Here is a 13,524-nt window from a genome sequence, read left to right as displayed (position 1 = left end):
TGAAAAGAGGCAGCTGAGCAGAGTCGTTAAAGTTTCGGAAAAGCAGAAACGCAGCCAGATTCGGGGCGATCCCGGTATTGCGTGGGTCTGCAGGTGGCTGGTGCCAGTGCCATGGGGCTCAGGAGGAGTAGAGGGGGACGGGGACAGGGATGAGGACGAGGCGTGCACCTCCCTCCTCTCCCCATGCAACATCGGCATCCCGGCCAGCCCTACTCACACCTCGAGGGTGCCGTTAAGGTGAGCAGCTCAGCATCTGGATGAGCTGAAGTCCTCAGGCAAGGGGCTGCTCTGAGCGCATCTGTCGGGGCATGTGGGAAAGAGAGCCTGGCTCTGAGCGCATGGCTGGGAGCCGAGCGCGTGGAAAAACCCAGCCCCGGGGGTGCAGAGGAGGGACACAACCCTCCGGCTGCTGAGCAAGGCCCCCCTGCGCTCGTGCCCCGTTCCCAGAGGGGGCACCCCGAGAGCGCGGAGGCTGTCCGGCATCCCGCATCCCCGGCAGCGCCAGCCAAGGAGCGGGAGACACAAGCAGAACTCCTCGTCCCGCTCTGCAACCTCCTAAACACTCTGCCGAACCCAGCGTCTTTATTCCTAACCCCCTGCAATCTGTGTAGGGACAAGCAAGTCAGCCTAAGCTGTGCACCGAGCACACTTTTCGCTTTATATTACCCAAAGGAATGAACCGCTATTATGAAATCATTAAATTAATAACTTGGTAATATAGGCAGATATATAAAACAATCTGTTCCTAGAACAAAAGAAATTACTACGTTCCAAACATTCATAATTTAATTTAACAGTGAATTAAAGCAGCATACATAATTTCACCCTCAAAATGTCAATAGCATTATGTAAATAGAGCCCGGCGTGCTCGTGCTGACAGCGTGTGCCAGCAGTGCACGCACGCAGGAGAAGGTGCCCGTACACAGGGGAATGTCCTTTAGCACCAACCGCCAATTGACAGGAATAGATTAGCTGCTCGCCTTTTAATTAAGGATGTAGTAAACATTCAAAGCACTCTGCAGGACGAGAAAGGACAGGAGAAGAGAGAGGCGGCTTGGTTTGTGCTCAGCTGGAGAGGGTAAACGAGGGACCACGGGGCGGTTTGGAGATAGGATGCTCCCAGGGCTGCGGAGGCAGCCAGCCCCCAGGGATGCTGTGGCTCCCGAGGGCTGCAGGGACGGGGCTGGTGTCGCAGCCCTGATCCCGCACGCACCCACTCGCACCGGCACCGAGGTGCGATAAAACATCCAGCCCGCGTCGAGCATCACGGTCCCTGCTATTTTTCGGCTGTGCCGACACGGCTCCTCAGGGGGAAACCGAAGCCCTGAGCCCCTCAGACCCCATTTCTGCACCTTTTCTATTCCCGATCCATCCGCCCAGAGGAAAAGAAAAACTGTAACCAAATACAGTATTTAAATTAGCCTGACTCCTATCTGGCTTATTCTTTTTAAATTTTATTTCCATTTGTGCTACCTAATATTTTTCCCTTTTGTTTGAAATTAATTTGCTATAATTTATGGGAGTGTATTTTGATTGCTTTTGATTAAGTTTAACAAGCAGAAAAAGTCTGCCGCATTAGACATCAAAGCAAACAAATCCGTTTTCTAGGCCCGTTCGTGCATAATTAATAAATGCTGTCACTCCTTGTACAGTAAATATATCTATTATGTTACAATAAAATATGTGTTGTAGTGATTAATACACACAACCAAAATATGTTCTGGGTAAACCCACAAAAATCTGGGAGCAGAAGTCACTTGCTTGCATAGTATCTGGGATTCGGGGCAACTGTCAGGACTTCAGAAGGTAGGAGAAGTTTTCCTTTGGAGAGGAAAGGCAAAGCAAGGCACAGCTTTTGCTGCGATCTTAGCAGCTGAAATTACAGCATCAACAGAAATTCTCAGTTATTCCTCTTAACTGCAATAATTATTGATTTTTTTATTATTACTATTTTTAAGTAGGACAGGGCAGACTTTCAGGCTGAATTCTGCTCTAACCACCCGCTCCTACGCTCAGCCACAGCCACAATTAGGAGGCAGAAATCCTGGCGTGCAATCACCTTTATCTAGCAAAACCTCCTACAACCCAGGCTGGGAGCTCGCGCTGGGGAGCGGATCGTAACCCGGCTTCTCCCGGGAAGAGGCATCAGCGTGGAGGGCAAGAGGGCTCAGGGATGCTCGGGAAGCTGTTCCTCTTAATTGCCCTAGTTAGAGGAGAAGCTGCCCTAAACGCCGGTTTTGGTCCATCACTCCTAAGAAAATTTGGAGGTTGAATCCTTTGCCGGCAGTTAGCTGTCTTTTACCACCCGCTGTTTTCTTCAAGGGAGGTTATAGGTGGGGGGAGCGGAAAGAAGTAAAGATGTGGGGGAATAAATATGCTAAAACAAAGGCAACTCCTGGAAAAGGAAAAAAAAAAAGCCCTGGACAGTTGGTGCCACTTCTAAACACATTAAATATTTATGGGCCCTTGCTCATAGCTTCAAATGAGCTGTAAATTGAATGGAGGTTATTTTCTAGGTAATTAAAAATGGAAAGAGAGATGGAGGGGACTGTTTATGGGAAGCCGTAAAACTGCAGCTACCGAGAGTATTACCACTGCGTCCCACCCCGCTGCATCCCACCTCCACTGCATCCCCCTCTGCTGCCTCCCAGGCTGTTGCATCCCGGTCGGCTGCATCCCCTTCACACACAGGGCCGACCAAAGGCCAACACACACACACATTTTGAACCCCCAAGTATTATCTGCCTGTAGCCACCTTTCCCCATCCCACCTGCAAAGCTCGGTGGGACAAGCCGATAAACTGCTCGGGATCACCGCTGTGATTTTCCAAGCGATGCCGGAGCATCCAGAGATCAAAAGGCAGGGTTCACCCCACCGTAGGGCCACCGGTCTGGATCCTGTGCTGCGGGCCGGGTGGCCGAGCCGCCCTGCAGCACAGCGGGGCTGGGGCAGTGGCAGCCCATGCCACAGCGGCTGGGGACGGGCTTACCTCCTCCCAAACTCCTTCTAATTCCAGGGTTCAGCAAAAACCATCAGCCCAGAGATCGTTTTCAATAACAGCCCCCTTCCATCTCTGCAGAGAGTCATTTACATCCCGCTCCGCAGCAGGGCTCTAACTCAGCCTGTTATTAATGTCAGTTCCGCTGCAAACCTCTTCCTGTGCAAATTAATCCTTCAGGGAGCGGAAACCTCCTGGGCCGTGGACGTCCGCGCACAAGACGCGCTCCCTGCACCCCCAGCCATCGCAAGCGCTCCACGGTTTGCACTCCCAGCCCAGTCCCTTTGCAGAAAGTCACCCCAACGGGACCGGGGGGGGGGGGGGGGGGGGGCTAAGCAGCTCGGGCGGGGGGGGGCCAGGCTGCACCCACCCACCTGGCGAGGCAGAGCCCGCATGGCCGAGGAGGGGGAGCTGGGGGCCACGGACCCGGCTGGCAGCTGCTGTAAGTCAGCGTGACAGCTCTGGCCTCAGGTCGTGCCGGCCGACAGCCTGACCTTCCTCCCCGCTGAGCTCTTCTTCCTCCAGGTCACCCCTTTCCCAGCACCTCCCCACCGCCCAGGCAGCCTCCACACGCTCCCAGCGCATCTGCTGCTGCTGAATCTAGAGGAGCTGCAGATAACTCTGGTTTTCCTTTTTCTGCTGCTTTTTGCCCCATTTGGCCAGCACTGCGTTTTTTTCCATCATTCTGCTCTGATGCAAGTATAATAAGTCACAGCCCTTCCACCCTCCTGAGAAACCCCAGAGCACAGTGGAAACTAAACCAAGTCCGCGGGCTGAGCAGAAGCAGCTTCACGTCACGTTCTCCGGCTGCATCGCGCCAGGGTTTGGACGCGATGCTGGAGGAGGCAGGACAAGGTCCGACCCCGGAGGCAGGAGCAGGGGAGGAGGTTTAAGGAAGGGAAAGGGTAAGGACCAGAAATCCCCATCCTGTGAGTTCTCCTCCACCGGGGAAAGACCTGGTGGCACCAACTGATCCATCTCAGCATCTTCCTGGAGCTGCCCCGGTCGCTGCTGAGCCACCCGCAGAGCCGCCATGCGTTTCAGTGCAAAGGCAGAGGCTGGTGGCAGTGGTCCCTGGTTTCCAGCCCCCCACGGCACACAGACCCCTCGGGGTGCTGGGGGGACCCCAAAGCCCTGCCGAAAGCAGGGGGGCACCTTTCCAAGCTTCCCACCTGCGCGTGCAGAGGCAGGGCTCTCCCTCCTTCGCTTTGCATTTACTTCTCTCTCTAAACAGTTCGGCAGATGGTCAGTCCCTTTAAAAAGATCCAAGCAGTCCCTCTGAGGTCCCGACACTACAGCCTTGCCTTCCAAGAGGGTTATTCATGGTTTTCAACCCAGTGTGTGCAGGACAGGGTCGTGGGCAAAGGGGAAGCCGTGCATCTCTTCATGTTTCAGTAGCGGGACAGCAATTTGGGAAGGCAATGGCTTCGCCCCTACTATTGCACTGGGATTGCGTGGGATAAATCACGGCTGCTGCATCCTGCCAGCTTGGAGGCAGGGGGCTGCGGATGCCTGGCCGGGGGTCGAGGACCCACGTAATGACTTTTTGCCTCTTATTAATGCAGGGAAACAGAGGGGGAGCGAGTGCAGTTAGAAAGAAGGAACGAAAGAGGGAATGGGAGAGAAAGGAGGGAAGGAAAGGAGATTAACAAACAAACAAAAATCCCCAAATCCATCAGAGCGGAGGCTACAAAACAAATTAAAGTTGTTATGGCAACTGGTGTATGTGGGCAGCAACACACGTCTCCGAACGCACGGAATTAAAACAAGCGTCATGTTCAGCAGCTAATTAAATACTGCCGGCCAAGCCTGCTGCCTCGCTGTGCAGCCGGCTCGCCGGGACACCTCCGCGCTGCCGGGGCCAGCGCGATGCAGCTGGGCTCTGGCTGACCCTTGGGCGTGTGTGATGGCTTCCAGACACCCGTCCTGCCGGGGTGAGCTGCAGGTTTGCTTCCTTAAAAAGCTCAGCCGGTGGTTGGGTTAGGTAGGGTGAGCAACGCGCACGCACCAACATCTCTCTGGGTACCCGCAGGGTACCCCCGTGGTGCCCCCCAGCATCATCCAGGCACAGGGATGGTTTGGGAGCCACAGCAGACCTGGGTGGGAAATGTCAAGGCTTACCAGCCCCATGCCTCCCCCTTCCCCACACACTTGATTTTCTCCAAAAATGACCATGCAAGGTCACCGAAAGGACCCCAAGGCCGCAGAGCCCAAAGGAAACAGTGAAGCCCTTGTTCCTCCTGTGCCCCCTCGGGGGATCGGCCCCCTCGTCCGCACAACAAGCCGGGGGGTGGATGCTCTGCAAAATGCTGCCTTTATGCTGCGAGGTCTGTGAACTGGGGTTTCTGGGGCTGGAGCACCCGGCCCCATTTATCAGCACCCAAGCAAAACAGGGCTGCAACCAAGACACCTTAACCAGTTCACTGCCAGCCTGGGTGTTTTCCCTTCTTGGGAGCACTGGAAAGCGGAGCAGCCCATGCTCCTCTGAGGAGAGGCGATGGGGAGCGCGGATGATGCTTTTAGGGGCAGATGGTTTTTGCTCCAGCAAGGTCCATCAACAGCTTCCCCGTGCACGCAAGGAGGGTTTGCAATTCCTGCTGCAACCACCTGTGACTTCCCAGCTCTCTACTTAATCCTCCTTGACATCCCAGTTGCTGCTGCTTCTATAATGAATATACAGACAGGGAACTAGAAGAGCTCGCACTCGGTTTTATTTTACCCACTGAGTCTAATTAACGTATGCAAAGATGCGGCACTCGAGCAGGCATCGAGGAATAATTCACGAGGACGCGGCTGGGCAGGAAGGAGGGAGCCCGGCGGGCGCTGAGCAGCATTGCTCCGGCACATGCCTTGCCCTGGCTTTGGCCATAACAGGAAAACCAAAACAGAAAAGCCACTTACCGCAGAGGCTTTAAACAGTTTTTCCAATTTCTACAGCCCTTTAAAATATACCGGCTAAACCAAATGAATTCCTTTACCGAACGAGCCTGCCGGTTGTCCCACCTAACACCCCGGGGTAACACGCCGTGTATCACAGCTGTCGGAGAATTATTACAAGTGCATTTCATAATTTGCTTTATATAACCCTATGTAAAGCCCAGGAGCTTCTTCTTATGTCCATATATTTCTTCCCAAGGCCAAAGGTGAAAGAAAAGAGCTTTGGTGGTTGTAGTTTTTCCTGGTAGGAGGTGAGGGGTTTGTTCTTTCAATGCAGTCGCCAGAAGGGCAGTTTTCTGGGGTTTAAATCTCCTCTTCTCCCGTGGAAGGTTTGGCCTCTCCCGCAAAGGTACTGATTTTGGGAGAGAAGGAGATGAAGCATCAGAGAGGTTTCCTCTTAAATCTCAAGTGGCTGGAAAGCCTTGCATCCCTCCTCCACCCTTTTTTACCCCCGTTCCCTGCTTTTGCAGGACCCGGAGCTGCCCAGGAGCTGACACGTGCTGCCCTCCCAGCAGGGACCCCCAGACCGCCAAGACCTTGCTGTTCCTCCCATAGACCGCTCCAGGGAATGACGGCTCTTCATAGAGAGTTATTAAAACCAGTTTTCTAGAAAGTGCTTTTTCCCCCCAAGTTTGATGGTACCTTAGTTTTGTACATTCGTATTTTTGGTACAAACGGAAGCTATTTTTAAAAATGTCTCTGAAAACACTTTTTCTTCTATTTTTTTCTTAGTGCTCCCACCAGTTGGCATTTCCTGCAAGGAGCACAGAGAGTTTTCACTGCTTAAAAAGCCCATCTGCAGAAAGCCGCCTCGAACAGACCTCATGCCAGCGCTGAGCTCGATTTATGGCAGCGAGCGACAGAGCATAGGTGAGTGCCCCAGGGAGGAAAAGGAAAAAAAACCAAACCAGCAAGCCGGGATGCTGAAGGTGAAATCATTAGCAGGCACAAGCTTCCCACCCCCTCTGCCCCTGCCCTGTCCCCGAGCATCCCTCGCTGCTCCCCAGGTGTCTGGGGGCACAGAGCAGTTGGCTGCTCCTTTGACGGCCAGGAGCAAAGAGCTTGGAAATTTATGCACAGCATTAAGCAAGATGCTTTGGTCTCCAACTAGGTTAAATTGCTTTCTGTATTTAAATTGCCTGCTGGCTGGTCAGATGCAAGGCACAGCTGCGAAATGGAGACTTCCATCCAGTAAACAGAGGAGGAAACCCTAATGGATTAATCTGTTATAATTAGACGATTTGCGGCAACTTTGACACTGCTTTCACAGGAGCGCTGGGTGGGAGAGTCGGAGGAGCCGTTGCAAAGGGCGGTGCATCGGGTGCTGGGTGCCAGCCCGGGGTGAAATGCAGGAGCAGCCCTCGCACACCGATGCTCACGGATGCAAACTCTTCATTTAAGCCCACCCTTAAGTTGTGTTCCCCTGAAGTTGCAAACAAGCCAGCACAAACACCGCATCTCGCAGCACAGTGTTTCTTGCGCCGCTATTCAGAGCGAACCCTGCTTTGCCAGGGCAGCGTTGCCTCCGAGAAATAGCCATGATGTTTGCACCCTGGCTCTGCCAGGCTTGCCAAGAGACACAGAGCGCTATTTTCCCCCACCACCACCAAGATGCAATGCACGGGAGTGTAAGTGCCAAGCTGTACCCTGTAACTCTAGAACAAGAATTAAATACAATTTATTCCCTAGCTCCTTTGTCTAAGGAAAGGGAGGCTCTCTCTGGGAAACCTTTAGCCATTTTCTTCAATTATTGTTTTATGCAACATCCAAAAAAAAAGTGTTTTCAGCACTTTCTCATATGAAGGAAGTAATTGAATCAAAATGAAGAAGAAATTATCTATGAAGTTAATTATCTAGCAGACATGTTTTACACTCAGTCATTTTTCACTACTACGCAGTAACTGGAAGCACAGGCATTTTTCTTTCCTGTAATTAATGTACTCGGAATATGTTGGAGAAAGTATCGGGGGTTGGTTTTCGGTTGGAGGAACGCGCGTTGGAGGTGAGCTATTAGCCACCCGCATGGAGAGGGGACGGGAACACCAGGAAGGCAGAGCGAGCCCAGCCGGGCTGTTTTCAAGCCTGGCTTGGATGACTCCTGCACCCGGGAAGAGGGATGAGATGGCCCCAAACCCAGGCTTGGTTTCGGAGCTGCCTGTCAGCAAGCAGAGCAAGTCCACGCGAGGGGCCAGCACGGGGAACTCTGCTCCGACCGGGAGCTTCCCCGTGCCAGGAAAAAGGAAACCCGGAGCTCTTGCCAGCGCGATGTGGACTGGCACTTAAATTTGCACAGCTGAAGCGGTGGTTTGCTTGCTGGCAGCCTGCGTGTGCATGGTAACTGGTCTGCGCTTCCAGCAAGCAGAAGTGGCTGCTGTCATCAGTCCAGCGTTTCCAAGCATCTTCCCGAGTCAGGAAGACATGAGCAGCCTCCTCGACGCCTTCCCTCCCCGTGGCCAGTTTCCACAGAGGAGATTTTTCCGGTGCTGATGAAGGGACCCTTTCAGCCCCGTCTCCGCGCAGGAGACGCCCGAGCACAGGCATGGCCCTCGCCTCCCGGTCCCGAGCCCACCGGCGCAGGGCAGCCCAGGGTTGCTCTGCCCTGCCCAGAGCCCAGGCAGGACACTGCGGGAGGGACTCAAAGCCACCGCTGCCCTGAGGCAGCAAGCGAGGCAGAGCGAGCACCCAGCTCCACCAAGAGCAGAGCATGCGTTCAAGTCCCCTTTCTCCAGCTTTGCCCACCCCTCGACAGCAAAAGCAGAAGAGCATCCCCATGGCAGAGCCTTGCCATGTCCCACGCTCCGTGCCAGGCACGGAGACCCTCAGTAAATACAGAATGCATCTGTTCAAAGCGGGAAAGCAAACACAAGCAAGGATGCTAGCGAGCTTTGAGGGGGAAGGGGCTCCACGTTGCTCTTCCAAAGCCCCTTTGCTCTTGCAAAGCTGCAGCCAGCAGCCCAAGGGAAGGGAGCACTCCCCTCTTTTTGGCTCCAGTGGGGCTGTCTGGGTACCAGCATGTCAAAGGGGCTGGGATGGTGCCTTGCTGTGGGAGCACATGGCTACGAGTGAGTGAAATCTGCTTTAAAATAAGAATCGCCTTCCACTTTCGTAAGGTCTCACAGCAGAGGTGTGACATGTCCCTCCATCCACCGTCAGCTCAGAGCCACCAGCTCTACCCCTGCTCTCTGCCCCACAATGGGCAGCCTGGGTGGCTTGTCCCTGTGCTGGGGTCTTGCTCCAGCTGTGGATTTTGTTTCTGATCATAATGCACATTTGGAAGTCATCTCTGTGCACAGAGGCTGCTGCATCCCTCGAGCAGCTCTGTGATCTCTGGAGGAGCTCGTGCTGCAGCTACAAGGCAGCAGGGTGATGCTGCAGGGACCTACCTGGGTGCTTACCTGCACCTCTTCATGCTGGAGCTGGGAGTTTCCTCGCCATCCCTGCTGACGTCCCTTTCCCAAAGAAGAAGATTCAAAAAAGAAAAGCCTTGAGCGAGCCAGGAGGATTGCCTACCTCCAGAGAGACAGAGCTGTGACCCCTGGCAGCAGCACACCACTGGTATCTCCCCCTGCCTTTCTCCTTGATTTAATTCATTGTTCATTTACTGCGGTAATTATATTAGGAAAGTGTAACACAGGACACAGGAGTCCCTCGGAGGCTGCTAATTGTTGCTGGAACGAGGCCATTCGGGCAGTAATTGAGAGAAACGGGGCCGATCCTGCAGCCCGGCTCCCCACGGGGAAATGCTGCAGCTGAGACTACTTGGGGCAAAGCCCCACGCCACCGCTGCAGCCCCGGCTCGCTAGCCACCTCCTTCATTGCCTGGCGAGATCGCTGAAATAAGCTTGCTTTTTTTTTTTTTTATAGGGGAGGTTTTAGAGCTCACTCATGCCGATGAAAAAAATCACATTTTTATATGGATATGTAAAGCAGGACCCCTCTGTGTTTTCAAGCCGGCCTCATGAGCTTTGGGGTCTTCTTTTGGGCACCCCCTGAGCCCTTCTTCTCCTGGGACAGCGCTCGGGGACAATGGCTGCAGCTGGATGAGTCCAAGTTCCCTTTCGCCTCCCTGGTGTCCCCAGCCCTGGCAGCGCTGGGACACGGCTCGTGGGGCAGAGCCCCCCTTTGCCACCCCCCAAAGCACCTCTCCAGCTGCTCCCCAAATTGAAGCTGAGGGTCCTGGATTTCCTGCTGCGTGGCATCCCGCGCCCCCAAATCCTTTAAATTTCATGGGGTCATCCAAGGCCCCAGGACCTGTGAGAGTCTCCAGAGCTTCACTTACAATATTAAAGATAAGAAAATAAATTCTGCTTTCCTCTCCTTGTCAGAGACTTCACCAAGCCTCCTGCTGGCTTCCTCCTCTGGTGAGATTATCCCAGATAACAATGATGGGTGATTTGAGGAGACGGTTTGGTGCCTCACTGGAATTGCGCCTATTTAACAAAAGGGACCGGTTTCCTACGCCCTCCTCTTTCTTTTTCTCTCCTCGCTGGAACAGCATCAAGTGAACCTCTGGGCTCAAGGATCAAGAGGTTTCTAAACTTGAGCATCCCGGCTCCACGCACATCCCCATCCCTGACCCGCAGCTCTGCTCATCCCCACGCGGTCGGCAAGAGGTTATTTTTATGCCTTTAAAAGTAAATGCAACACAATGGGGGGAAAAAAAAGTATTTCTTGTGAAGTGAAGCAGCTCGGGAAAGTTAATGAGGTAAAAGTATCTGCTCACGGGAAACCTGGAGGTGTCAGGAGTACCCCAAGGTGATAACTTATTTAATGGAGGATTAAGAAGGAGGAGAAGGAAGGTAACACCTGCCCAACCGCGCTGGTCCGGCTACTTAATAAAGCCTAAAGGAGAACATCAAATTAATTATAGAGGGCAAAGGTGCCACCCCATCTATTTTTAATCACCTCTCACGTTGGAAAAGTCTTTCTGTGCGGCGGCAGAAAGCCGCCTTTGCCGTGAGAGACAGGCCAAAATCCAACGGGTTGTACCGCGGGTGACCAAACCCCAAACCAGCGCACCAGAAAACTTGCTCTTAGAGAAATGAAGTGCCCTTAATCCCTTTTTTGTCTCCTTTCTGCGAGTGAGTTGGAGTGAAGGGAGAGCCATGGAGAGAGGATGGGAACGGGCGGGGGGGGTACCGCAGAATCGGGCAGGGAAGGGCTTTGTGCACACCGGCTGCACGTGGGATGCATGGCTTAGGGTATTCCCCAGGATTTGGGAATCCATGGCAGACACGTCCTTGCGGCATCTTGCTTGCCTATCTGGGTTAGCAGAGGAAAAAGAGAAGGAAAATCCCCTGTTTGCAGGCAGTCCTGGTCCCAGGCGCTTTACAACCCTCGGGTAGGTGGAAGTCCTGCAGCTGCTGGACGCCACGTTCAGCTGGGACATCTGGAAACCACCGGGTCCATACAGCTTCTTGGGGCTGTGCCCACACGTGGATTTTGCAGGCTGGTTTCTGTTCCTCTGGTCACGCTGAAGCTGCAGCTAGCCAAAAACCACCAGAGCATCTCTGCTGCCCGCACGCCCGTGTCCGGCACGTGGGACCCATCCCTACTGCAACGATTTGCATGGACAAGGGTTGCAGCGGTTTGGAGCAGGACTGTCCATGCTGCGGTTTGCAATGCAGCCCCAGGAGAGCCTGCACAAGGTCTCCAAACATCCCTCCGGTGTACGGGCTCTCTCCAAACGCAGACGAGATGAGGCTTGCCTCTGGCTGAGAGGGGCTGGAAACCCCCGGACCCACACGGCTCCTTTTGTGCTGCTCCTCGAAAAGGACCCTTCCCAAAACAACGCCATGCAAATTAAATCCTCATATACATCACATAGCTTCTGCCAGCAGGAAAGGCAGTGATTTAGCACGCTGCATTAGCTCCACCATTCTCCAGAGCAATTTCCCACAGCCTCCTTCAGCCGCTTCACAAGCAGATAGCGTCTCTCATCCCCTTGCCCTTCTTCCAGGAAAGGCTTTGTGGTTGGAGAGAAAGACTTAGCAAGGCTTTGGGAGGATAACTCACTAGGATTTTGCTTCTCAGACTCGGCGTCCCCAGCCCCAGGATCAGCACTTCCACCTTGAAGAGCTTTGCTTTCAGCAGCTCGAGGTACGAGGCACCTGGATGAAGGCGGCATGTTTATCAGCACGGCTAATGCCTTCATCCCGAACGTATGAACACTCAGCAGCTCCAGCACAATCTCTGCGCCTAGGACCCAGCTGGGGGGCATGGCATCCCACCCCTGCTGCAGCCGGCAGCTCCAGGCGCTGCCCTGCCTCTCACCCCGCCAGCACGGCCACGGGTGCTTGGGGAGGGCACGACACTGCTAAAACACTCCCGCGAGCGAGGGGGCACCTCTTAACTCAGGCTTACTCGAAGCTCTTTGCTTTCTGCTGATGCCTCTTTAGCTGGAAGGCCCAAGGACCTCTGGGGAGTGGGCTGGACATCTCCTGCGGATGGGGTGCAGGTACCTGGCGGGCAGCAGATGTGGCATCAGCTACTGGATGGAGACGTTTCTCCCTGATATTTCCTAGCAAAGGAGTTCATGCTCCCTTTGGAAAAGCCACGGGTGTTTCTAGCCTTCTCGGGGAAGAAGGAAATCAGACCACCACCAAGAAAAGCAATCATCTCCACTGTATTTTACAACCCTTTTCCTAAAGAAACACAGGGGATCCACGCACCTCTGCCGAAACTTCGAAGCCACGGCTGAAGCAGAAGGATGGGTGGGAGCACCTGGGTCGGGGCAGCTGGGATTTCGGCTCACCCCACACACGAGGGACCCCAAAGTTGGCTGGAGAGCCCCTCAAATGCCACCCTCTATGCCTAGATGCTTTTTTCAGTGCCAAACTGCTCAGCACATCTGGCACTCTATTTCAGAGCTGTCATTTTCCTGGCTGTTAGAGGAGAGAATATGGTAAAGAGCAGCCTGGGTTTGCAAAGCATCTCCTGCGAGAGACGTGACATGTTTATTTTCCCTGCACCAACTTCCACATCAAACGTGTTTTCTTTTTCCGTGCTGCAAAAGGGAATATATATCCATCCCTCCCCTATCTACCAGCGCCCAGCTCCCTGCAAACAGCCCAGCCCGTCCTTCAGCTCACATTTTGGCATCCCCAGGTCCCCGAGATTTTCCACGGGCAGAGCCAGATGGGGGCTGGCGTTTCTGCTCCCTGCACAAGCAGTGAAGTGTGTGTGTGGGGGGGAATTATCTTCATCTAACTCGAGAAACGTGATGTTTTGTGTGACCCAAATCTCAACGTTTCAGTTTGGTTTTAAGCACTGTCAGGTTGCTTGGAGAAAAAAAAAACAAAAAGACATTAAGGAAAGGGGATGGTATTTTCAAAAACAAAGTTATTGCACATAAAAAAAAAAGCCAACCTGGCACACGGGAACGTGTCAGCTCCTGTGAAGTGTTTGCTTGTTTGCTTGTCTCCCGGAGCAAAACAGTCAGGGAACTGTTCGCAGCATTGCAAAATATTTAGACTGACCCAAAGCCCTGCGTTTCTGCAGCCGAAGGGGCCCCCGTCCCCCCCCCCCGGGCTCGGGACGCTTGGCTGGACACACACCCGGGCACAGGTGGATGCTCGGTGGAGCTCGGC

Source organism: Aptenodytes patagonicus, chromosome 24 (assembly GCF_965638725.1).
Source record: "Aptenodytes patagonicus chromosome 24, bAptPat1.pri.cur, whole genome shotgun sequence".
In the NCBI taxonomy this organism is placed as follows: Eukaryota; Metazoa; Chordata; class Aves; order Sphenisciformes; family Spheniscidae; genus Aptenodytes; species Aptenodytes patagonicus.
This window is presented reverse-complemented; position numbering follows the sequence as displayed.